This window comes from Apodemus sylvaticus, chromosome 1, assembly GCF_947179515.1.
Source record: "Apodemus sylvaticus chromosome 1, mApoSyl1.1, whole genome shotgun sequence".
In the NCBI taxonomy this organism is placed as follows: domain Eukaryota; kingdom Metazoa; phylum Chordata; class Mammalia; order Rodentia; family Muridae; genus Apodemus; species Apodemus sylvaticus.
This window is the reverse complement of record NC_067472.1, coordinates 68,579,492-68,602,189: the sequence shown is the minus strand read 5'-3', so window position 1 is coordinate 68,602,189 and position 22,698 is coordinate 68,579,492. Positions and strand designations below refer to the sequence as shown.

Below are 22,698 nucleotides of genomic sequence, written 5' to 3'. Positions count from 1 at the left end.
AAGGATTTTATGTCAATCAAGTCAGATACCATGGAGCTCCAAACACAAAGTAGGTACCACAAAGTAGGTGGCTTGAAAGAATGAAAATTTGTTTACAGCCCAGGAAGCTGGTAGTCCTCATCTCCTGCATAGCATCTGGTGCACAGGTGTATCTGGCTTCTGTTCAAAGGGACAGTAGTCCTATCAGGTTAGAGCCCTTCTAAATAGTGACCTCATTTTCAAGTGTTACCTCTGCGTATTTCCAAATAAGGCCATTCTGAGGTCCAGAGGAAGAATTCCAGCAAGGCTTTCCTGGTAGATAACACTCAACTTCTGCCATCTCACATCAGAGCTGGATACCCACACTAGCTGAGCCGCAACTGAGCCATTCCGATTGCAAGTGCCAAGAAGAACCTGAAAGACAGCTCTGGCCCAGTTGGGCAGTGACTCCGATTCCTAGTGGTCTTAGCGGTTCCACCACCCCTTGGGCACGCGCAGTTGGCAAACAGCTAGTGATTGTGCCTCTAAACTGGGACTTGGGGTGGTGAAGCAGAGCTGAGAAGGTGCAACCCGGCTCCAGAGGGTTGATGCAGCCTGAAGTCTAGAATGGGCAAAGAACCAGTTTCAGTTCTGGAAGAGGCCTGCTCTAGGAGCAGAGAGGAAGCACCCAGAGAGGAAGCACAGAGCGGCAGTACGGCGTCACCAACTGAGCGTGCTCGGCTCGCCCTACACTCCTTGCCCTTCTTCCGGCAGCTCCCAGCCACGCCTCCACCTACCAGGCTGGCTTTACACTCTCCGACCACACCCCCCACCCCTCAGCAACCATCTGCAACCTGACCCCGCCCCCCCCGCTCACCAGGCCCCGCCTCACGCTAGGCCCCGCCCCCATCCCCGTGCACGAGCATGCGGCCCACGCTTCTGAGTGCCAGAGTCAAGTGCTCAGGCTTACGGGCTCTGTGTATCGTCCCACGTTGCTGAATGTCTGCATAGTTTGCAGCTTGGTGAGTTTTGGGGCCCCGTCCCTGGAGAGAGTCGAAGTCCAGGGGGACATGTCGCCTTGGCTCTGAGTTGTCCTAAGGGCTCCTTTCTTTCTCTAGAACCTCAGCCCTTTCTGTACAGGCTGCTCTACTTTCCCTGGCCTCGGGGTTCGTGGGCCAATCTGCCTGGTAACTGGGGATGTCTCCTGCCACACCTCCAGATGCCCAACACTTTTCAAGCCTCTGCTGGATCCATGCAGGTCCTCTGACCATCCTCTTACCCGTCACTGGTGACCAGGGCATGGGGGTCCGCGCCAACTTTCTTTCAGGAAGGTTCCAGAAGCTCTTGCTCAGATCTGCTTGTAGTAGGCCCATGCTTCGCATAGCACTTTCTTTCTTGAGAGTAGGAGAAAATAACCAAGGCCCAGGATCTGCAGTATCATGGCTGGTGTTAGGTACACCTGGTTAAAACCTCAGAGAGTAGACAGTGCATGCACTCCTCGCCCAGTGGGTCTAGTAAGTTCTGTTAAGTTTTACTCCTGCCTGCCTCATCCAGAAACTGATTGTGTGTTCAGAGAAGCAAGGTTTGATTGTATGTGTGCATGCACACGCTTGGCTGGACCCTCAGCAGATGCAGGAAGGAGCCTGTGGAAAGGGTAATATACAACCTGCAGAGTCTCTGTTACACAGACCTACTCTTCATTTCACTTCCCTGACACGTGATCCCAGATGATTTTAACTTCATGTGTCTCTTGATGTCTGCAACACCTGTCTTAGGGTCCTGGTTGTAGGGTGTGGGAGAAGCCTGGCTTGTGGTCAGTATCCTGTAAGCTTAAGTGTATTATCTGTGCATCTGCCAGGGCCTAGATCCTGAGAGTGGCAGGACAGAATGGTCCTGCACTTATGCCCTGCCTGAGGCTTCATCCTGTCCTGGCCACTCCTTGGGTCTTGACATAGTTTGGCAGTGAAATAGTGCCTGATTGCTTAAGGTCTAGAGAACCAGGCCACAGGATCTATGGGAGTATTTATTATTTTCAATTAGAGGGAGAAATCTGTCATAATAAGGGTTTGACTAATACGTGGTATGTCTTTGAAGAGGTTTCTGCTGTTACCAAGGTTTAAGAAGCAGAGTCTCAGGTGTGGTAAGGTGGCTGTGTCTTGGACAGCAACCTTCTTTCTATGGAGAGCAATAGGCACCAACCTTTGGGTCCTGTTCTAGATCAGTGGGCCCCATCTGGGCCTGTCTCTCCTTCCTCCCCTCACTGGGCCTGCCTGCACAGGAGTGTTGTTGGCTTAGTTTTCTATGGCTTCGATAAAACACCATGACTGAAGAATCTTGGGGAGGAGGGTGTTTATTTGACTTACTACATGACCTGATAATACTTCCCCAAGAAGGGCTGGCAGGCCGGAAGTCAAGAAGGGCAGGGACTGAAGCAAAGACTATGGAGGAATGTTGTTTATTGGCTTGTTCCTCGTGATTTACTCAGCCTGATTTCTTTAGTCACCCCAGGACTATGTGCCTTTGGCACCCTCAGTGAGCTGGGTCTTTCCACAGCAGTCATTAGTGGAGAAAATACAGCAGAGGTATGCTCCCAGGCCAGTCTGATGGAGACATTTTCTCAGTTCAGTTCCCTGTTCCTAGATGACCTGAGCTGGACAGGGCCTCCTTTTCCCTGATGCAGGGACACAGGGGCAGGGAGGACACCGGAAATACTTCCCTCTCCTTCTTTCCCAGGAGACCAAAATGCTGTATCCTTTATTGGATGCAAACTAAGTGTGGTGGCTCATGCTTATAATCCCAGTACTTGAGAAGCTGAGTCAGGAGGATTGCCAGGAAGAACTACATAGTCAATGGAGGCTCCTTTGAGCCAGGATGAAACTCTGTCTCCAAAACACAACTAGTCAAGCAACCAAACAACCCATTTAAGTTGTCGTGACTGTTCTTATTTTAAGGAGTACAAACGTTGGACCGTTTAGGACCCAACGGTCAGGCCCTCAAGACCTCTCCTTGGCTGAGTCTTTCTTAGATGTTGGTTTTGATAGGAAGTGACAAAACTGTAACTGTTGTTTGGATTCCTGTTTATCCTTATCACAGGGCCACTCACATGCTCCTGTACTTGGGATATGATTGCCTCCTATTCATGAGTAAGCTAAAAACACTGTAAGTCAAAAAAATAAAATAAAATAAAAAGGCATTGCACGTATCTGACTCCCTGAATAGCCCCACTCCATAGCACAGTGAACTATGCTCCAGACTTGCATGGCATCCAACATTTTGACATGCATCATATTGTTAGCTGTAAATTTCACACTTGAAAATCATGCAGTTGAGGTACAAAACACACACACACACACACACACACACACAAATCTCATAATATTTTAATAAGTGTAATTTTTTATTGGACCACATTTGTGGCTGTCCTCGGCCACACGTGGTCTGTGGGGCACAGGTTGGTTGGAACTACTTGTATCTGTGGCTTCTCTTAGCTGCAAGGATCACAGACCATAAGCCCTGAAAAAGGTCCAGGCATGGTATCTACTGAGACCATGATGCTTTGTACTACGGGAAAGTACAAAAAGTTGAGTGTTTCAGGAAAGTTGGAGACAGTCCTGTCTCATCACATGTCATTGTGACCCTGCCAGTGCCCCACCCTGGTGTTATGTGCCTCCTGTGTATCCACTTTCCTCCAGGCCTTTGGGTATATGTCACATGAGTATCTCAGACTGTGGAGGACCCTGGCTTGGCTGCTACCACAAGTGTGCCTGGCTGTGTTTTGGTGTGTGGTTGGCCTTGCCAACGTTCTTACTGAAGGCCTTGATGTCTGACTGTAGGCTCTTGTTTAAATAAAACCTGAAGGTTCAAACCAGACACCTATAGACCAGCATTCATCTGAGCAGAGTGGTCTCTCTCAGCCTGCCCACAGACCTGATAAACAAACTGGCCTACACCAGTGAAAGCGACAGGGTTTGTCTAGGAGGGAGTAGGTCAGAGCCTTGCCGGTGGCTGACTCTGCCATGGTTGACAGGATGGATTTTCTTGTTCTGTTTGCTGTGGAGGCCTATGCTGGACATAGGTAAAAGGTGGAGGCTCAGCATTGTGGCTTAAGTATCACCCATGTGGTGTGTGTCCTTGGTCAGCCATTGGCCAGTGGCAACAGTCAAGCTCTCTGACTCAAGCCTTAGTAGTGAGAAAGTGCTCACTGAGGAGGGCTGTGTGGTTTGGAGAAAGCCGCATAATGAATGTGTGGGATGTAGTGAGGGACTTACTCCTTTCTGTAGCTGTTAAAGTGATTTGCTTAAGAAGGGGACGAACTCCTCTGGTGACCTTCTGTGACCTTGTAGCAAACAGTGCCTTGACAGATGTGGTTTCCAGGTGGAGTGGGTCATGGGCTCGGTCGGCCATGATACCGGGCATCCCTGGCTTAGGCCAGCCTCCTATACCTTGCTCCAGAGTTTGTCCCAGCAGAGCAACCAAATCTATGGAGTTCTCCTCAGGGGGCACGACACAGTGGTGATACTCTTGTTGATGGTTGAAACTTGCTTTCTGCACTCCCAGCGGGAGTGAACTCATTTTGGTCTTCAATGTACTAGTAGGACCAGTTAAAACATTCTACAGAAATACCTTACAGCTTTTATTTGTTGTCACGAATAGCCACAAAAGGAACAGCAAGAGAGTCCTAAGCGCCTGGTGTGTCCACTCCGCTGCTAAAATTTTCTTGTTAGAATAATTTCCTACCCATAACACTTGTGAAGTCAGCCTCACATCCAGCCCAGCTCTGGGGCCCATTCCCAGACGTCTGAGGGTGACACCAAATGCACAGTCCACCAATGGCATGACTCGTAAAAGCAGGCACTTGTTAAATCTATTTGTTTTTATTATAGACATCGATCTGCCAGTTGCAATAATGCATTTATGGACATTTTTCTGCAAGCACAGCGCTGGTGGCAGTTTTAACTGACAAATTGAGTCGTATGGATAGTAGTTCAGAGCACTCTTAGCCTATTGACAGATGGGGTGATCCCAACACTGATTTCAGTGCCTTAGTGGGTGAGGAGAGAGAAGGGCTCTGGAACAAAGTAGGAGCTGGGGCTTTAGACATGGGGGTGCTAGTTAGATGGAGAGACGGACTAGAGAACAGGCAGTTATTTCTCATTTGTAAACTTAGCTGAATTATAAAGCGAATGGTGGGGAGCCAGGAATGTCACCTTCAGGTTGATCTGCTGTTGATTTGTATGGTCAGATCCTCCCAGCATGAGCTCCAGCAAGGCTGGATGTAGCAAGCCTTGCTCTCCATGAGTGAGTGAGGGCTCATGGGCTGATCCAAAGGTGGTCTGAACTCTGTTGGTATGTGTTAGTAACCATGTCCCTTCCCTTGAGGCCCTGTCTATCTGTTGGAGATGGGCATTTTGGCTAAGGTCACCACACCCATTGAGTCCTTAGCATCTCTACCTCCTGGGTCTTGATATCCCCTCCCCCAATGCTGTTTATCTTCAAACATGATCCGGTTCCCCCTTTCCCCTCCCTCTCCCATCTCCCACAAAGATCCCTCCCCCCTCTGCATCCTGTGAGTATTTCCTTGCCTCCTCTAAGTGGAATTGAAACATCCTCTCTTGGGCCTTTCTACTTGTTACACTTCTTACTGTGTACTCCCCCACTAGTAACACCTGAGCTAGCCTGGGGTGGAGGGCTGGGATCAAGGTGAAGTCCTTTGATCTGCCAGACCTACAGTTTCCCCAATCAAGCAGGCTACACACTGAGCAGTGTGGAACAGTGGAGCCAGCACCCACGGAGCAGATTTTAGACTTTGGGAGGAGGGTCTGGCCCCAAAACCTTAAATTGTGAGACCCCAAATAAAGTTTGAGTCTTGAGCAAGAAATCAAGTCTCTACTCCATGTGTTTCCCTTGTCACCCTGTTTCCTCTCTCTAGCTTTCCTTCCAGGGAACCCTAACTATTCATATGTAGCCGCAGGCAGTTACATCTTACGGTCTGTGGGTATTCTCCTAGGTATTCTATATTTCTTGGCTAATATCAACTAATCAATGAGTGCATATCATGTATGTCCTTTTGGGGCCGAGTTACGTCACTCAGGATGATATTTTCTAGTTCCATCCATTTGTCTGCAAAATTCGTGATGTTCTCCTTTTTAATAGCTGAATAATTATGTACATGAACCACATTTCCTGTATCCATTCTAAGGTTGAGGGACATCTGGGTTATTTCCAGCTTCTGGCTATTACAAATAAAGCTGCTATGAACATAGTGGAGCACATGTCCGTGTGGTATGGTGGGGCATCTTTTGGGTATATACCCAAGAGTGGTATAGCTGGGTCTTCAGTTTTCTAAGGAACTACCAGATTGATTCCCAGAGTTGTATCAGTTTGCAGTCCCACCAGCAGTGAATGAGTGTTCCTCTTTCTCCACATCCTTGCCATCATGTACTGTCACTTGAGTTTTTGATCTTAGCCATTCTGATTGGTATGATGTGGAATCTCAGGATTGTTTTGATTTGCATTTCTCTGATGACTATTGAGGACTTTGAACATCTCTTTAAGTGCTTCTTGGCCACTGAAGATTCTTCTGTTGTGAATTCTCTGTTTAACTCTCTACCCCATTTTTTTAATTGGGCTATTTGTTTTTTAGAGGTTAACTTCTTGAGTTCTTCATATATTTTGGATATTAGCCCTCTGTCAGATGTAGAGTTAGTGAAGATTTTTTTCCCAATCTGTAGGTTGCCAGTTTGGCCTATTGATAGTGCCTTTTGCCTTACAGAAGCTTTTCAGCTGCATGAGGTTCCATTTATCGATTGTTGATCTTAGAGTCTGACCCATTGGTGTTCTGTTCAGGAAATTTCCCCCTGTGCCAATAAGTTTGAGGCTCCTTCCCACTTTTTCTTCTATTAGATTCAGTGTATCTGGCTTAGTGTGATAATGTCCTTGATCACTTGGACTTGAGCTTTGTGAAGGGTGATAAATATGGATCTATTTTCATCTCCTACATACAGACTACCAGTTAGACCAGCACCATTTATTGAAGGTGCTTTCTTTTCTTCCACTGTGTGTTTTTGGCTTCTTTGTCAAAGATCAAGTGTCTATAGGTATGTGGGTTTACTTTTGGGTCTTCGATTGATCTACCTTTCTGTCTCTGTACAAATACCATGCAGTTTTTATCACTGTTGCTTTGTAGTACAGCTTGAGGTCAGGGAAGCTCATTTATTGTTGAGAATTGTTTTGGCTATCCTGGGTTTTCTGTTTTTCCATATGAAGTTGAGAATTGCTCTTTCCATGTCTGTGAAGAATTGTGTGGGAATTTTGATGGGGATTTTATTGAATCTGTAGATTGTTCTTGGTAAGATGGCCATTTTTACTATGTTAATCCTACCAAACCATGAACATGGGCGGTCTTTCCATCTTCTGAGGTCTTCTTCGATTTCTTTTTTCTGGGATTTGTAGTTCTGGTCATACAGATTTTTCACTTGCTTGGTAAGAGTTACACCAATATATTTTATATTATTTGTGGCTATTGTGAAGGGTGCTGTTTCTCTACTTTTTCAGCTTGTTTATCATTTGTGTAAAGGAAGGCTACTGATTTGTTTGAGTTAATTTTATATCCTGCCACTTTGCTGAAGTTATTTATCAGCTGTTCTCTAGTGGAATTTTGGGGTTCGCTTATGTATACTATCATATCATCCTTTCACAATTTGTATTTCTTTGATCTCCTTATGTTGCCTAATTGCTTTGGCTAGAACTTCGAGTAGTACTATATTGAATAGATAGGCAGAGTGGACAACCTTGTTCTGGATTTTAGTGAGGTTACTTTTAGTTTCTCTCCATTTAGTTTGATGTTGGCTGTTGGTTTGCTATATGTTGCTTTTATTATGCCATGAATTCCAGATCTCTCAAAGACCTTTAACATGAAGAGGTGTTATATTTTGTCATTGGGTGTCTCAGCATCTAATGAGATAGTCATGTGGCTTTTTTTCCTTGAGTTTGTTTCCTGGGATGAAGCCTACATGACTGTGGTAAATGATGGTTTTGGTGTGTTCTTGGATTCAGTTTGTGAGAATTTTATTGAGTATTTATGCGTCGGTATTGGTATTAGCTCTATTTTGATGGTCTGGTAAAATTTTGCACTAAAACCATCTGGTTCTGGGCTTTTTTTTTTTTTTTTTTTTTTTGGTTGGGAGGTTTTTAATGACTATTTTTATTTCCTTAGGGGTTATGTGACTGTTTAGGTAGTTTACCTGATCTTTATTTTAACTTTGGTGTGGGTATCTATCTAGAAACCCATCCATTTCATCTAGATTTTCCAGTTTTGTTGAGTATAGGCATTTATAGTAGGTTCTGATGATTTTTTTTAAATTTCCTTCATTTCTGTTATTATCTCTCCCTTTTTATTTCTGGTTTTGTTAATTTGGATACCGACTCGATGGTGTTTAGTTTAGCTAAAGGTTTATCTATCTTGTTGATTTTCTTACAGAGCCAGATCTTGGTTTTGTTGATTCTTTGTATCCTCTTTGTTTCTACTTGGATTTCAGCTCTGAGTTTGACTATTTCCTGCCATCTACTCCTCCTGGGTGTGTTTGCTTCTTTCTGTTCTAGAGCTTTCAGGTGTGCTTATATGGGATCTCTCCAATTTCTTTATGAAGGCACTGAGTAATATGAATTTTCCTCTTAAGACTGCTTTCATTGTGTCCCCATACGTTTAAATATGATGTGTCTTCATTTTCATTGAATTCTGTAAAGTCCTTGATTTCTTTATTTCTTCCCTGACCAAATTTTCATTGAGCAGAGAGTTGTTTTGTTTCCACGAGTAGGTGGGCTTTCTGTTGTTTTTGTTGTTATTGAAGTGGTTATCTGATAGAATGTGATCTGGTAGAATGTGTGGGATTATTTCAATCTTCTTGTATCTGTTAAGGCTTGATTTATGTCCAATTATATGGTCAGTTTTGGAGAAGGTTCCATGAGGTGCTGAGAAGAAGGCATATTCTCTTGTTTGGGGGTGAAATGTTTCATAGTTCTCTGTTAAATCCATTTGGTTTATAACTTCTATTAGTTTCACTGTGTCTCTGTTGAGTTTCTGTTTCAATGACCTGTCCCTTGGTGAGAGTGGGGTGTTGAAGTCTCCCACTACTATTGTAGGTTCAGTGTGTGTTTTGAGGTTTAGCAACATTCCTTTTATGAACAGATGTTCAGAAATGAGACTTCTTCTTGGTGGAATTTTCCTTTGATGAATATGAAGTGTTCTTCCCCATCTCATTTGATAACTTGTGGTTGAAAGTCTATTTTATTGGATATTAGGGTGGCAACTCCAGCTTGTTTCTTAGTACTATTTGTTTTTAAAACTTTTTTTCCAGCCTTTTACTTTGAGGTAGTGTCTGCCTTTGTCACTGAGGTATGTTTCTTCTATGCAGCAAAATGCTGGATCCTATTTACATATTCAGTCTCTTAGCCTGTGTATTTTATTGGGAAGTTCAATCCATTGATGTTGAGAGATATTAAAAACAGATGATTGTTAGTTTCTGTAATTTTTGTTGCTGGAGGTAATATTATGTGTATATGATTCTCTTCTTTTGGGTTATTGTGAAATGCTTAATTTCTTGTGTTTTTTTTTGGGGGGGGGGTGTAGTTACCTTACTTGTATTGGAGATTTTGTTCCAGTATCCTTTGTAGGATTGGATTAGTAGTACGATATTGTTTAAATTTGGTTTGTCATGGAATATTTTGGTTTCCCCATCTATGGTTATTGAGAGTTTTGCTGGATATAGTATCCTGGGCTGGTGTTTGTGTTCTCTTAGGGTCTGGCTGACATCTGTCCAGGATCTTCTGGCTTTTAGAGTTTCTGTTGAGAAGTCTGCTGTAATTCTGATAGGTCTGCCTTCATATGTTACTTGGCCTTTTCCCCTTACCGCTTTTAATATTCTTTCTTTGTTCTGTGCATTTAGTGTTTTGACTATTATGTGACAAGATGATTTTCTTTTCTGGTCCAGTCTATTTGGTGTTCTGTGGGCTCCTTGTACCTTTATGGCCATCTCTTTTTTTAGGTTAGGGAGTTTTCTTCTATGATTTTGTTGAAGATGATTTCTGGCCCTTTGAGCAGGGAATCTTTACCTTCTTCTATTCCTGTTATTTTTAGATTTGATCTTTTCATTGGGTCTTGAATTTCCCAGATATTTTGGGTTAGGAGCTTTTTACCCTTTGTATTTTCTTTGACTGATGTGTCAGTATTTTCTATGGTATCTTCTATACCTGAGATACTCTCTTATATCTCTTGTATTCTGTTGGTGATGCATCTTTAGCTCCAGATCTCTTTCCAAAGCTGTCCATCTCCAGGTTGCTTCCCTTTGTGTTTTCTTTATTGTTTCTATTTCCTCTTTTAGTTTTAGGACTATTTTGTTCAGTTCTTTTACCTGCTTGATTGTATTTTCCTGTATTTCTTTAAAGGATTTATTTCTTTCCTCATTAAGGGTTCCTACCTGTTTGCCTGTGTTTTCCTGCATTTCTTTAGGGAAGGGGAGTTTTTTATATCCTCTTTAAAGGCCTCTATCATTTTCATGAGATTGGTTTTAAGTCATTATCTTGCTTTTCAGGAGTTTGGGGACATCCAGGACTTGCTGTGGTGGGAGAACTGGGTTCTCATGGTGCCTGGTTGCATTGGGTTCTATCACCTATGATCCAGTACTTGTGTCTGGCCATCTGGTTATCTCTGGTATTAACTGGGTGTCTCTGACTAGAGTCAGCCTCCTTGGAGACAGGTAGAGCCAGTCTCCTTGAAGGCAGGTAGGTGGGCAACTTGTGTCTCTGGTTAGAGTAGGCCTCCTGAGTCCCTGGTTACTGCAGTCCTGGGAGGCAGGCAGGCTGTGTCCCTGGCTACCCTGGGCCTGCTGGGAGGCAGGAGGGTATGGGAAGGTATCAGGTCTGTTGATCTGGCTGGCCCAGGTAGAGATGTGGCTCAGTAGGAAGGTGGAGCTCAGCAGGGTGGGTGAGCCCTGTGTCATCTGGGCTCTGTGTCTTTCTTTATTGTAGACCTCCTAGGAGACAAGTAGGCTGTAGTATGTGGGAGGGTATCCGGCCCGGCTGCTGATCTGGCCTGGGTAGGAAGCAGGCCAGAAGAATGGTGGAGCTTTGGGGGTGTGTGTGGTGGGGACATGGGTCTCTGGTCAGCTGGGCCCCCAGGTTGTCCCAGCTGTTGTGGGTATTTGGGTTAGGGTTATAGTTATGCTCCTGGGAGGCATGAAGGCTGTAGGTGTGGATGGGTATCTGGCGTGGCTGGAGTAGGAAGCCGAGGCCCAGCTTTCAAATCCAAATCCATTTCCGTGGAACTGAGAGGGGTTGTATATAGCAAGAGTTAGAGCCACATGTAGAGACGGCAATGATGTGATGTTGATGGAATCAGATAATGGGTGAGATGGACAGCTGCTAACAAGCCCATCCCAGGTGTTTCCTTGTCTGCCGGATGAGAATGATTGACTTATTCTTTCTACCCGGGTAGGAACCACATGCAGTAATAAAGGAATGCTTGTTTTATAAATTAAAAGCACAGTGCAGATGGAAGCCTTCTCTCAAACCTACAGTTTTGGTTAGAAGCCTTTTTTCCTTCCAGGTCAGCCAGCACTCACACTGCCCTTTGGTCTAGTCAACATAGTCAACATCCTAGTTTCCCCAAAGCCCAGTGTACAGGCTGGTTTTATGTGTCAACTTGACACAAGCTGAATATCACAGAGAAAGGAGCCTCAGTTGAGGAAATGCCTCCATGAGACCCAGCTGTAAGGTATTTTTTTTCAACTAATGATCAAGTGGGGGGAAGGACGCAGTCCATTGTGGGTGGTGCCATCCCTGGGCTGGTAGTCTTGGATTCTATAAGAAAGCAGTCTGAGCAAGCCAGGGGGAGCAAGCGTACCTCCATGGCCTCTGCATCAGCTCCTGCTTCCTGACCTGCTTGAATTCCAGACATGACTTCCTTTGTTGATGAACAGCAGTGTGAAATGTAAGCCGAATAAACCCTTTCCTCCCCAACTTGCTTTTTGATCATGCTGTCTGTGCAGGAATACACCCCTGAGTGAGACACCCAGTCAACCTGCTTGTTTTCTTCAGTGAGCACTTTTGTTTCCTTTGACTCAACTAGAACTTTCATCACAGATTCACATGCCCCAAGCCCCTAGGTTAGTAGCACAGTGGTCACCTGCAAAATCCCTGGAGACAAGATGGCTGCCGTGAGTTTGAGAAAGGTGACTCTATAAGGCTTGGTCTCATACTGTGGGGTATGATGGAGGTGGTATCAGGAGAGATCCTGGTGGCCAGGTCCTGGTGAGCTCTGAATAGTGAGAACAATTGCTTTGGGATGACATCAATTGACAGTCACAAAGCTGTGCTTGGGGAAGCAGCACTAGAGCAGGCTGCGGAAGCCCCTCGTCTGTCATCAGGTCTGGGTATTGGGTGTGGCTCCTCTCAGGTGCTGGGTTTCTTACAGTTTCCTTGTGGAGCTGCTGTGCTCTGTTGCTGGTTCTGATCTTTGTTATTGAGAGTTATCAAAGCGCTTGGCCTCATGATCCCTCTGTTCAGGAGGTCAACTTCAGCCGGGCCCTGAGAGGTTATATACTCAGATATACTCATTATTGGTGCCAAGAGCAAGCAGCTTTGCTTCCCGTGTTCTCCTAATGTGCTGCCAGTGCCAGCCAGCCCCAGGCTTGGCATCTCCAGTCTATTATGTGAAAAGAATATCCTGAAGCACCAGACACATGGTCCCACATGATGTCCCCGGTCACCTGTCTAGCCTTTTCCCTCATGTGACTGCTCATACCATAGCATTGACGGATAACCTAGGTCTGCTGGGTAAGTTTTGTCAAAAAACAGTGATCTGGAGCAGGGCTTGCTGTTCATACCTGACCCCCAGTGCTTAGGAGATGGAGGCAAGAACAAGAGTTCAGGTCCATCCTTTGCTACATAGTGAATTCAAGTGGAGCCTGGGCTACGTGAAATCTTGTCTCAAAACCATTTTGTGATGGTTAGTTTTTTTCCAAGTCTGTGTCTCACTATGTGGTGCTGGATGGCCTAGATCTTCTTATGTAGACCAGGTTGGCCTCCAACTCACAGAGATCCTTCTCCTCTGCTTCCTGAGTCCTGGGGTTAAAGGTTTGTGCCTCCACACCTGGTGTGGGATATTTAATCTTGATGGTCAACTTCCTGGAATTTAGAATCCCCAGAGGCAACACGCCTCTGGGCATGTCTGTGAGGGAAATGTTTAGATTGGGTTGAGATGAGAAGACCCACCCTAAATGTGGGTGACATTATTCTGTGGACTGCAGTCCCAGCCTGAGTAAAAAGGAGAAAAATCAATTGAGCTCCAGCCTTCATTACTTTGCCTCTTGGTTGTGGATACAGGGTGATCAGCCACCTCCTACCACCGTCCCCCCCCCCCCCCCCCACACACACACAGAGCACTGTATCCCCTAGAACTGTAATCCAGGATGTAAGTAGCTCATATTTCAGATGGTGGGGAATGGGTTTTATTTGAGTGGCTTTTCACCCTGTGCAGCTCATGTCAGTGTGGAATGTTGAAGGCATACTGTCTACATTGCTTTACCTAGCCAGGAATGTGCAGCTGGGAATGAGTGCAGAGCAGATGTAATGACGAGACCCTGCCTGGAGGCGCTTTGCTCGTTGTGGTCCATCTCTGCCCCACACCCCTTAGGAGTGGAGGGCAAATGCACTGGGACTAGAGGAGGAAGGGAGATCCAAGCACTATCCATGGACCACCCTCCCTCCTTACCAAGTCTCTGCTGGACAGGGACCCGTGCAGAATCCTCCTCAGTGTGCGTCTGGAGGAGCTTCTGAGATTTCTTGTCGATGGGGGATGTTGGGGGCAGGGGTGGGAGATTCCAGGTAGAGCCCTGGACCATGAACTCTGGGGTGCATCTGGGGACCTGACAGCAGGGAGTTAAGTTTGAGAATAGTATGGGGGTATCTAACAAGGATGGCTAGAGTGGTAGGTGGGGCAACTCCAGGAGGCCCTGCCCCATGCTGAGGAGTGTGGGGATAACAGGCCATTGCTCTGATCCCTAGGAAGATCAGGGGCGATGCCTGTGGAGTCTGGCAGTGAAGGGGTGGTGCCTGTGGAGGTCGTGGGAACAACCTCATCAGCTGACTGAGAGGCACATGTGACAGGGGAGACTGATTAGGAAAAACAACTACATATAAGGTCATTTTTCTTTATTTCTTTTTGATCTTTTATTTTGTTTTGATTTTTAAGACAGGTCTCATGTAGCCCAGGTCGGCCTGCAAGAAATGACCTTGAACTGCTAATCTTCCTGCCTCTATTTTCCAAGGGGTGGGATTATAGGCTAGAACCATCTAGACATTCTCCTTATTCTGGAAGGAGGAGATATTTGGTGTATGTGCTTTTATTTAACATGGGTTTTGAAGAAGCGTGCTGTCTGCCTTGCCTGGCATTTGGGCTCTGAGGGGGGAGATTGCCTTATTTTAACTGCTCATTCAGGCAGAGCTGTCAGCAGGGAGGAAGGCGGCTCATTAACAGGCACCTCCGCCCCCAGCCTGAGCTCCGTGGGGGGCAACCTGTACTTCCTGTAGGTAGGCCTGGAATCCTTAAAACCACACTGACAAGTGTTAGGTGTACAGTCACATCAGAATGCAAATTGAAAATAGAGCTTGTGCTTGACTTGCTTACATAAAGACCATGGGAAGGTCCCACTGGGTGGTAGATTCCTGTGGGGCTCTGCTGGTGTTCCCAGTGCAGGAAGTTACTCTCTGAGGGCCAGTGGGGTCAGAGGCCTGTTTTCCAGTGCTGTAACAGAATACCCGAGACTGGGTAATATATAAGGAAAGAACTTTTGAGCTCACAGTATTGGAGTGGGATATTGGATATCAGGGTCACATGTGGTACGGACATTGTGTTGCTTCAATTCCTGGTGTAGAGCAGAGGAGCAGGCAAGCAGTCACAGTAGGGAGAAAAGGAGTCTACGTCCTGTGATAACTGACCTATTTCTGAGAGAAAGACCCCAGGAAGTTGTCCCCCACAGTCCAAAGGCCTCCCACTGGGCACTACCTTCCCATATTACACAGTGGAATTGTTCTAGAACATGGGAGAAGACATAGCAGGATTGTGCTAGCCCTTGTCTTCAAGGGCTGTATACTTGAAGATTTGGGGAGATAAGCCTGGGTAGATGATATATATTTGTATTCTGTGTGCTGGTGAGGGCATCTGGAAGACAGTAGAGAATTTGGCCTTCATGGAGGGGTGTTAGTTTGTGGTAGAATGTATTTGCCTGAGTTAGATTTTTTGTTTTTTTTGTTTTTGTTGTTTTTGTTGTTGTTGTTGTTGTTTTTTTTTTTTTTTTTTTTGCAACCAAGTACCCAAGAGAATGATTTAAAGGAAAAATTGTTTCAGCTCATGTTTTCAGAGGCCTCCAATGAGTGACTCCATTGTTTCTGAGCCTCTAACAGAGGTAGAGAATCACGTCCACCCGTCATCAAAAAGTAGAGACAGAGGGAAATGGGGAAGGGAGAGAAAGGAGACAGGATAGAGTCAAGGTCACAGTGTCTTTCCAGAGTATGCCCCAGTGACCTACTTCCACCAAGTCTTTTCCTTCTAATATAAATAGTATAAATCAGTGAATGAGTCCATTGATTAGGTCAGAGCCCTTAGGATCCCCTCACGTCCTAGTGATTGGAACCAGTAGCTGAGGACCAAACTTTTGACATTCCAGTATTATGGGGACTCTTTGCATCTAAACCATCCCAGTTTGAAACAGCCCTTCTGAATGAATGGCTTCTGAGTAGAGATTTAAGCATGAGAGGTAGCAGCCACCAGGAGATCTGGGGAGAGGTCTCCGGAGGCAGGAATTATAGCTGCAGAGCCTTGGGTGGTCAGGGTAGGTGTGCCAAATGGACATATGGTTGGGTCTGAGTGGTGCAGAGGAGTTGGAGCTAACAGGCTTTACTAGTCTTGCTCCTTTATGTGGTAGATGCCAGAGTTCATGGAAGCCCTCAGAAACAGAGATTGAGAGTCTCGGTGCTCCTTGATTGTCATCTAGTTAAGATAATGCCATCCATGACTCCTGTGCCTGTGTTAGGTGACAGGGAATCAAATGAGCAAGCATGTCACGTCCTCAGCACAGTGGCGGTAGGACCTCTGTTCTGGGTATGCCGCTGTTCTTGTTAGTAAGGCTTTTAGCACTCAAGGGGAAGTTTCTAGAATAATGGGCACAGAAAAGAAATGATATATTTCCAAAAGTTACTGAATTTAGCCAGCTATCCCAAGAAGACCCAGGTGTACTATTCTTTATTGTGCAGAAAAAAATTTGTTTCTGTCACCATTGCGTTAGCATCAGATTAAGCTGTCGAGTCAGATGGATGCAGGGCGTCGCGTGGGCTCTCTGCTGATTAACAGGCTCCCTGCGCCTCCTCCAGCCCATCCGTCTCTGGGCTGAGCAGGGGTCTGAGAACTGACTGTTAGTTTCTGGTGGGAACGGAGTCCCCTAGGGTCAAAGTCGGGAGACTAGGGGAGGCTGCTTCTAGAATGCTGCTTCTGACAGATAACCCGAAAGTTTTCTTAGAAAGGTGAGCAGGTGTAAACATGGGTAAATCTTGAAGTTCCAGTTTATCCTTCCTGCTAACCGAGTTATGAGGGCAGGTTCTGAGAGTTGCTGCCTTTCCTTGCATTTGGGGGACCAGACATAGGTAAGTGGGCCTAGATACATCCCAGGCACACTGGGGTTGCTGGCATGATGATGTTTTCACTCCCCAGCTCTCCGGGACATGATGGCTGAGACTCTGTCACTAGCTGGAGTTGCTCTTGGCCTTGACACTAGTTTCCTCTCTGTTTTCAAAAAACATAGGCCTTAAAAACCTCTACCTGGCTCAGAATGAGGCTGTCTGAGGAATTAAGTGTTTCTAGGGTATATTAAACTTTGGTGCTGTGCAGACTGTTCTGTTGTGAGTCTTGGAGTCCTGTGAGTCCAAGTTCTCTATGGGCCTTGAGGGTTGTGTGCATCTTAAGGATTCTGTGGACGCTGGAGCTGTGTGAGACCGAGGTCTGTGGAGCTGAAGTGGGCCTGGGTGTTGTGTGGGATGGAAGAAGAAGTCTGAAGTGAGAACACTGGTTTGTGCTGTAGCCTCACTGTGTCTTGCTTCCATTCCCATCTACTGGCCTCTTTCCCTGGAATCACCTAGAAGCTTCTAGAAATGCCAGACTTCACAAATCCTGTGAAAGTGTGGAGCATGGCTGCCCAGTACAGTAGGTTGCTTAGTGAGACTCAGACGGAGAGACAGGATTGTTGACCTGTTTTCTTCCCTTCTCTTTTCACTCTTCCCTTCTGCTTAAGAAATGCTCCAGCTGACCCTCCTGCTCAGATCCAAGGCAAAGTGCAATTATACCTGGCTCACTACCTGGCCCCACACATGCCCAGTGGGCACTTTATCAGACTCTGCTTATCCTGCCTTGACCCTGTGTTGCATGTGCGGGGTACCCAAGGGTCCCCTTTCTCTCTGTACATTGATGACCTCCTTTGTCCCAAGACCCAAACACAGAAACACTCTGCTGTCAGCCCTCAAACCTTCCCAGTCTCAAGTTTGAGATACCTCTTCACCTTGTGTTCCTTCCTGAACATTCCATTACACTTGTCTTTCTTTCTTGGTACTGGGTTCATCCTGCAGTGTTGGAATGCTGGATCGGGAGCCTTCTGAGATCTGGACTGGATACATGACCGAAAGCTACGCTTTGCTGGGAATGGACTCTGGTCTCACTGTGTCCAGGGTCAGAGGTTACAGTGGTGTGCAATGAGGATGTGTTTGAGACTAGGCCTTCAGAAGAACTGCATGGCCAGATTGTTAAGGTCACAGGAGTGAGGTAGAACCCAGTCCCATAAGTCCATGCCTTGTAGGATAGGTTGTAGATGCTCTGCCTGTATGCCAGGGAAGGAGCTCTCTATAGGAGCCTAGGTAGCCAAGATTCTGAACTCTATAGACAAAATTGAATTAAGTGCCTGTTATTTAAGCCAGCCTGTGTAGCATTGTGTTCTGACAGCCAGAGATGACCAAATATACTGATTGTGCATGAAGTTGGAGTTTGGAAGTGAAAATAGATCTCTTGTTACTAGGAAATATGGGGGTCCTTCTTGTGGGTTCTCAGGCTCATCAATAAAAGAATTTGTAAACAGAGAGAAGGAAGTTGCTGGACCGTTAGAGTTTGTTAGAAAAACAACCAGACAGGTGAGCTGTGAATCTTGGTAACTGTTGCTGAGGAGGGAGCTGGAGAAAGGGCGAGTAGAAAGCCATGCCTGGGTGAGTTAGGGGCCGAAAGCCTGCATGCTAGTTGTGGAGAGACATGGCAGGAGGAGGGTTTCAAGGAAAGAGAGAGGATGTCCTGAGGTTAGAGAAGTAAACTGAGGGAAAAGTAAGTCCCAAAAGCCTGGCCCGGGAGGCCTGTGACCCTCTACAGGGTGGTATATAGATCACCCATCTTCTCTGCTGCTAGTTTGTTTCTTCACATGCTCTGTTCCATATCTGAGGCTCAAGGGAGGAAGGCAGTCTTCCTCTGCAAACTGGCCAACCGGGTTCTTTCATAAGTTAATCCTGCAGCATTCCCACTCCAGACTCCTAGTTCCTATTCCTGTGTGTGTGTGTGTCTGTGTGTGTGTTGCATATGAAATGTAGATTATAAGCATTTTTGTACCATTTCTGAGTGCTCCCCTCTTTCTGTTCCATAGATGAACATCATGCCCCTGGGCCCTATGTTGGGGGCCCATTATGGCCCAGAGAGAAACTGCTATATGAAGCCAGAGTCCTGGGTGGGGGAATGTGTTGAGAATATTAAAATACAGATATGAATTCTTCTTGGTTATTATTTATTTATTTATTTACTTACTTACTTATTTTTATTAGCAGCTGTTTGCTGTTTACTTCCACAGCCGAGAGTCAGCGAGAATATGATTAACCCTGAGGGCCATTTTCTAATGTAATTATTAATGACTGATTCTGCTTATCCTGGGAATCAATAAGGGGGGTATAGTGGCCTGGTGTGTACTTGGACTTGATTTCTTGCATTTCATAAACATGATTCCAGGACAGTGTTCCTATTGGCTTATTACTCCGAGTGTGTTTGGTGAACCTGAAGTGTGTGATTATTTCCACATAATCATCTTGATAGGTAGTGTTCAGTACGTGACTTATGTTAATATGGCAAGTACTGCTGAAGTCTCCCGCCACTAATGGTTAGGGCGGGGATGGATAGTAATTGATCTTCCTGGGAGTGCTGCAATGTAAAAACAATCCGGGCTGTTGGAAGTGTATTTTACAAGTGTGCATTGGGCCTTTGGGATGTTATATTGAAAAACCCAATTGTACAGTTACCATGGGAACCCAATTAGAATAGATTGCTTTTTTTTTCCTTTTGTCTTTCATCTTGACCAAAAATCTAATGTATTTTAAGCATTTTCATATGGAACTGTGTTCCTCTGCTGATGCGTTCTGCCACAGGACTCTCTTTTTACCCCCAGCCTTAGCTTGGCACAGTGGTGTTCTTTAATGGTGCTGTATGGAGATGCCTCCCAGAGAGATTTAATCACATTTTTGTGGGAAAGTTTGTGTGGTGGAGGTCCTGGCATTTTAAAAAGTGGGATGAGGGGTGTCTCCTGAGACTGCAGACAAGGCATCACCCCCACCCTGGTGTCCCTCTCCAGTGGAAGATCTATCTCGGGTATCCCACTGAGCTCCTGTGTGTAGTTAGGGTATTATGTCCCTTAAAAGTCCTGGGTGGCAGAGCGCTAGCGATGACAGGTGACTGCTCTAAGCCTGGGGACCCCAAGCTTGGTCTCAAGAGTTTGTCTGTGCTCTTAAAATTTGTTAAGGTTCCCAAGAGCTTCTGTGAGCAATTTGCAGAGGCCACTCAGTTTTCACATGATTGGTCCAGGTCCGCCTCCACGTGCCAGCCTCCAGCGATCCTTTTTATAAAGAAGCCTGGTGTCTGCACCTAGCCTGTCCTATCTTCTTCCGTCAGGCTTTGAGCCACTTAGAAATTTCTGTCTTTATTGGTAACTTTTGTTTTTACCTCCAGATACGTATACGATGCATTTTGTTCCCGTTGTCTTCCCGACTTTCTCCTTCTAAATTTTTAAAAGCATCCATTGCAACATAACTATCTAAATAAATAAGGAAATTCAATAAGGAAAAAGTTATATATGTTTGGTACATGTAATATCCTCCCCTAAATTCCAGTTAATGTGTGGGCTAAATCCTTGAATGTAGAGGTACAGATGGCCGACTCTATTGCTGTATTAGAGCTAACACTGAGAAATTGAAAAGTATTTATTAATTCATGTGAACAGCCATAACCCATTCGATTTTTGCATAAAGAGTATTTTTCAGTGGAAGGCAGCTTTATTTTCCATAAAAAGCAATTAGCAGCAGGAGTGTTACTGGTCTGCTTTTGTTTCAAGCCTTCTTAATATCTGGGTGGATAGACAGCAGGTAGGTGCTCAGATCTGCTTCTGTGTTCACACTGCCTTGGCTGTGTGGCTTTGGTTCAGGCCTACCGAGAAGCTGGCCTTGCTCAGTGGAGTAGGTGGGTAAGGGGACAGCAATGTAGGCTTTCAGATGCACGTGGCTGTCCTAGAGCCCCATCACAAGAGGCCAACTTTTGAAATGTGGCAGCGTGGAATCAAGTCCTGGGCCTTCCCATCTTTCATCTTCTGCCATTAAGTGTGACTTTAACATTAGGTGTTTGCTGTAGTTTGAAATGAAGATCCCCAAAAGTCCATGTGTGGAAGGTCAAGTCCCTAGAAGGTCCCCATTAGAAGGCTGCAGAACTTTGGAGAGATGGAGTTCAGGAGAAGGGGCCCTGGCGCCTTAGAGGGGGTTTTGGGGCCCTGGCCAGTCAACCTTTCCAGTCAAAGTGATAACAGTAACAGCCTTGCTTCACTGGAATACCTGAACCACCATCATACAGCCTCCTGTAGGTTAAATCTGAGGAGAGCCAGGCCTTTCCTTTGTGAGCTGATGGCTGGAGTTTGCTACAGCGAGGGAGCCTGCCTGGCTTGGCAGTGTTGGATTCCTGGCTGATCTCCACCTGGCCCTGAGGAGTTTCTGCCCTTCTGCTGTGTGTCAGGCCTCATGAGGCACGGTCCTATAGCTGCCTCCATGTGTGCCTCCTGCTGATTAGGACCCAGGCAAGGCCCCGGCCACTTCTGCATCGTTGTGCATACTATTGGCATTGTTTTACCTTTAAATGTTTTCTAGATTTACCCGGGAAGCTGTTTAAGCATGCAATCTTCTTTAAGTATTTACTGCAAATCTAGAACCTTTTTTCTTCCTGGTATGTGCCTGTTTGTACCATTTATTCTTCTTGAGACTTTTTTTTTTCATTTTGTGTTTTTTAAAACATTTGGCCCTTTCATTTAAGTTGTTGAATTTATTGGCTGAAGGAGTTTGCCTGTTCCTTTGCTGTCTTCATGTGTATGTGGGGGTTCAGTCTCTCCCTTGTTACTTTTTTTTTTTAAGATGGAGTCTCACAATGTAGCTCTAGCTATCCTGGAACTCACTATGTAGATCAGACTGGCTTTGAGATCCTCCTGCCTCTGCCTCTGGAGTGCTGGGATTAAAGGTGTGGGTCAAGATGCCCAACTAGTAGTCATCTTTTAGGAGGGTAAAAGTATAAAGTTCATTTACTTCGAAGTTTCCATTACTTTAGCTCTTGAATAGATCTTAGTTTTAATCTAGTACGCATGTGTACATACATGTATATGTATGAATGTATATCAATGCCATACATGTGTATGCATGTACATATGCATGTGTATGTGGATACTCATGCATGATATATATGCATATGCATTTATGTGTCAATATATGTATGTATATATATGTATGTGTATGTGTGTGTGTGTGTATGTGTGTGTGTGTGTGTGTGTGTGTGTGTGTATGTATTACACTCAGAGATTAAACCTGAACAATCCAGGTCCACTCAGTACTTCTTGGTGCAGGTCTGCAGACATGAGTTGTCTCACTTCTGTTTTTCTGAAGTGATCTTTACTTCCCCACATCCTGTGTCGCTCACTGAACTCTGGGCTGAAGTGCTGGGAAGACGGTCCGTCCACCATATCCTGCCTGACATAACTTCAGATAGTCAGTCGCTCTCACTCTTCATCCTGTGCCTCAGTGAGGGATTTATCTTTGTGCCCTCCCTCCAGCCACAGTTCAGTGTTGTCTGTCACTTGTTTTCAGTAGTGTGACTGTTTGCCTGGTGTGGTTGTCTGCATCTTCTTCTGTGTGGGTTCCACTGAGTGTCTGGTGCCTGTGAAGTCACCAGGAGTTAACACCCCTCATATCTGTGCCCTGAGAGCTGCACTCTGTACCAAGTTTTGTGGCCCTGCCCCCATCTCAGTGACATCTGCATGTCTTCTTCACCTCATTCTTTTTTAGCATGTGGCTAGTAAAGAGAGATCCTTGTCACCACGCACCTCTCCCTCTGCCTCATCCAGCCTGTCGATCACAGCCGGTGTGGCTCTTGTAACACATCTGTGTAAGTGCCACTGATGGGGCCTGCTTCTCTTACCTCTGCTTTTAGGGATTTGTTCTGTTGAGTAATTTTTCTCTTAGTTGTGGACCATGTATATACGCGTATTAGTGGATTAGTAGCATTAGTAGATTAGCATCTACAATGCTGTTGTTGAATGTTAGATTTTATAAAGGGCTTTGCTCTGGTAAAGATAAGTCATGTTATATGCTTCC

The 22,698-nt window shown here is 45.5% G+C and overlaps 1 protein-coding gene across 1 annotated transcript in view; it reads left to right on the top strand.

Annotated features, from left to right (window-relative positions):
• The first annotated feature begins 864 nt into the window (after positions 1-864).
• The window catches only part of Mgmt (O-6-methylguanine-DNA methyltransferase), a 239,125-nt gene continuing 217,291 nt past the window's right edge, over positions 865-22,698 (top strand). The window contains exon 1 of the mRNA XM_052196426.1: positions 865-980. The gene's annotated coding sequence lies outside the window, so the exon portion shown is untranslated. The remainder of the gene's footprint in view (positions 981-22,698) is intronic.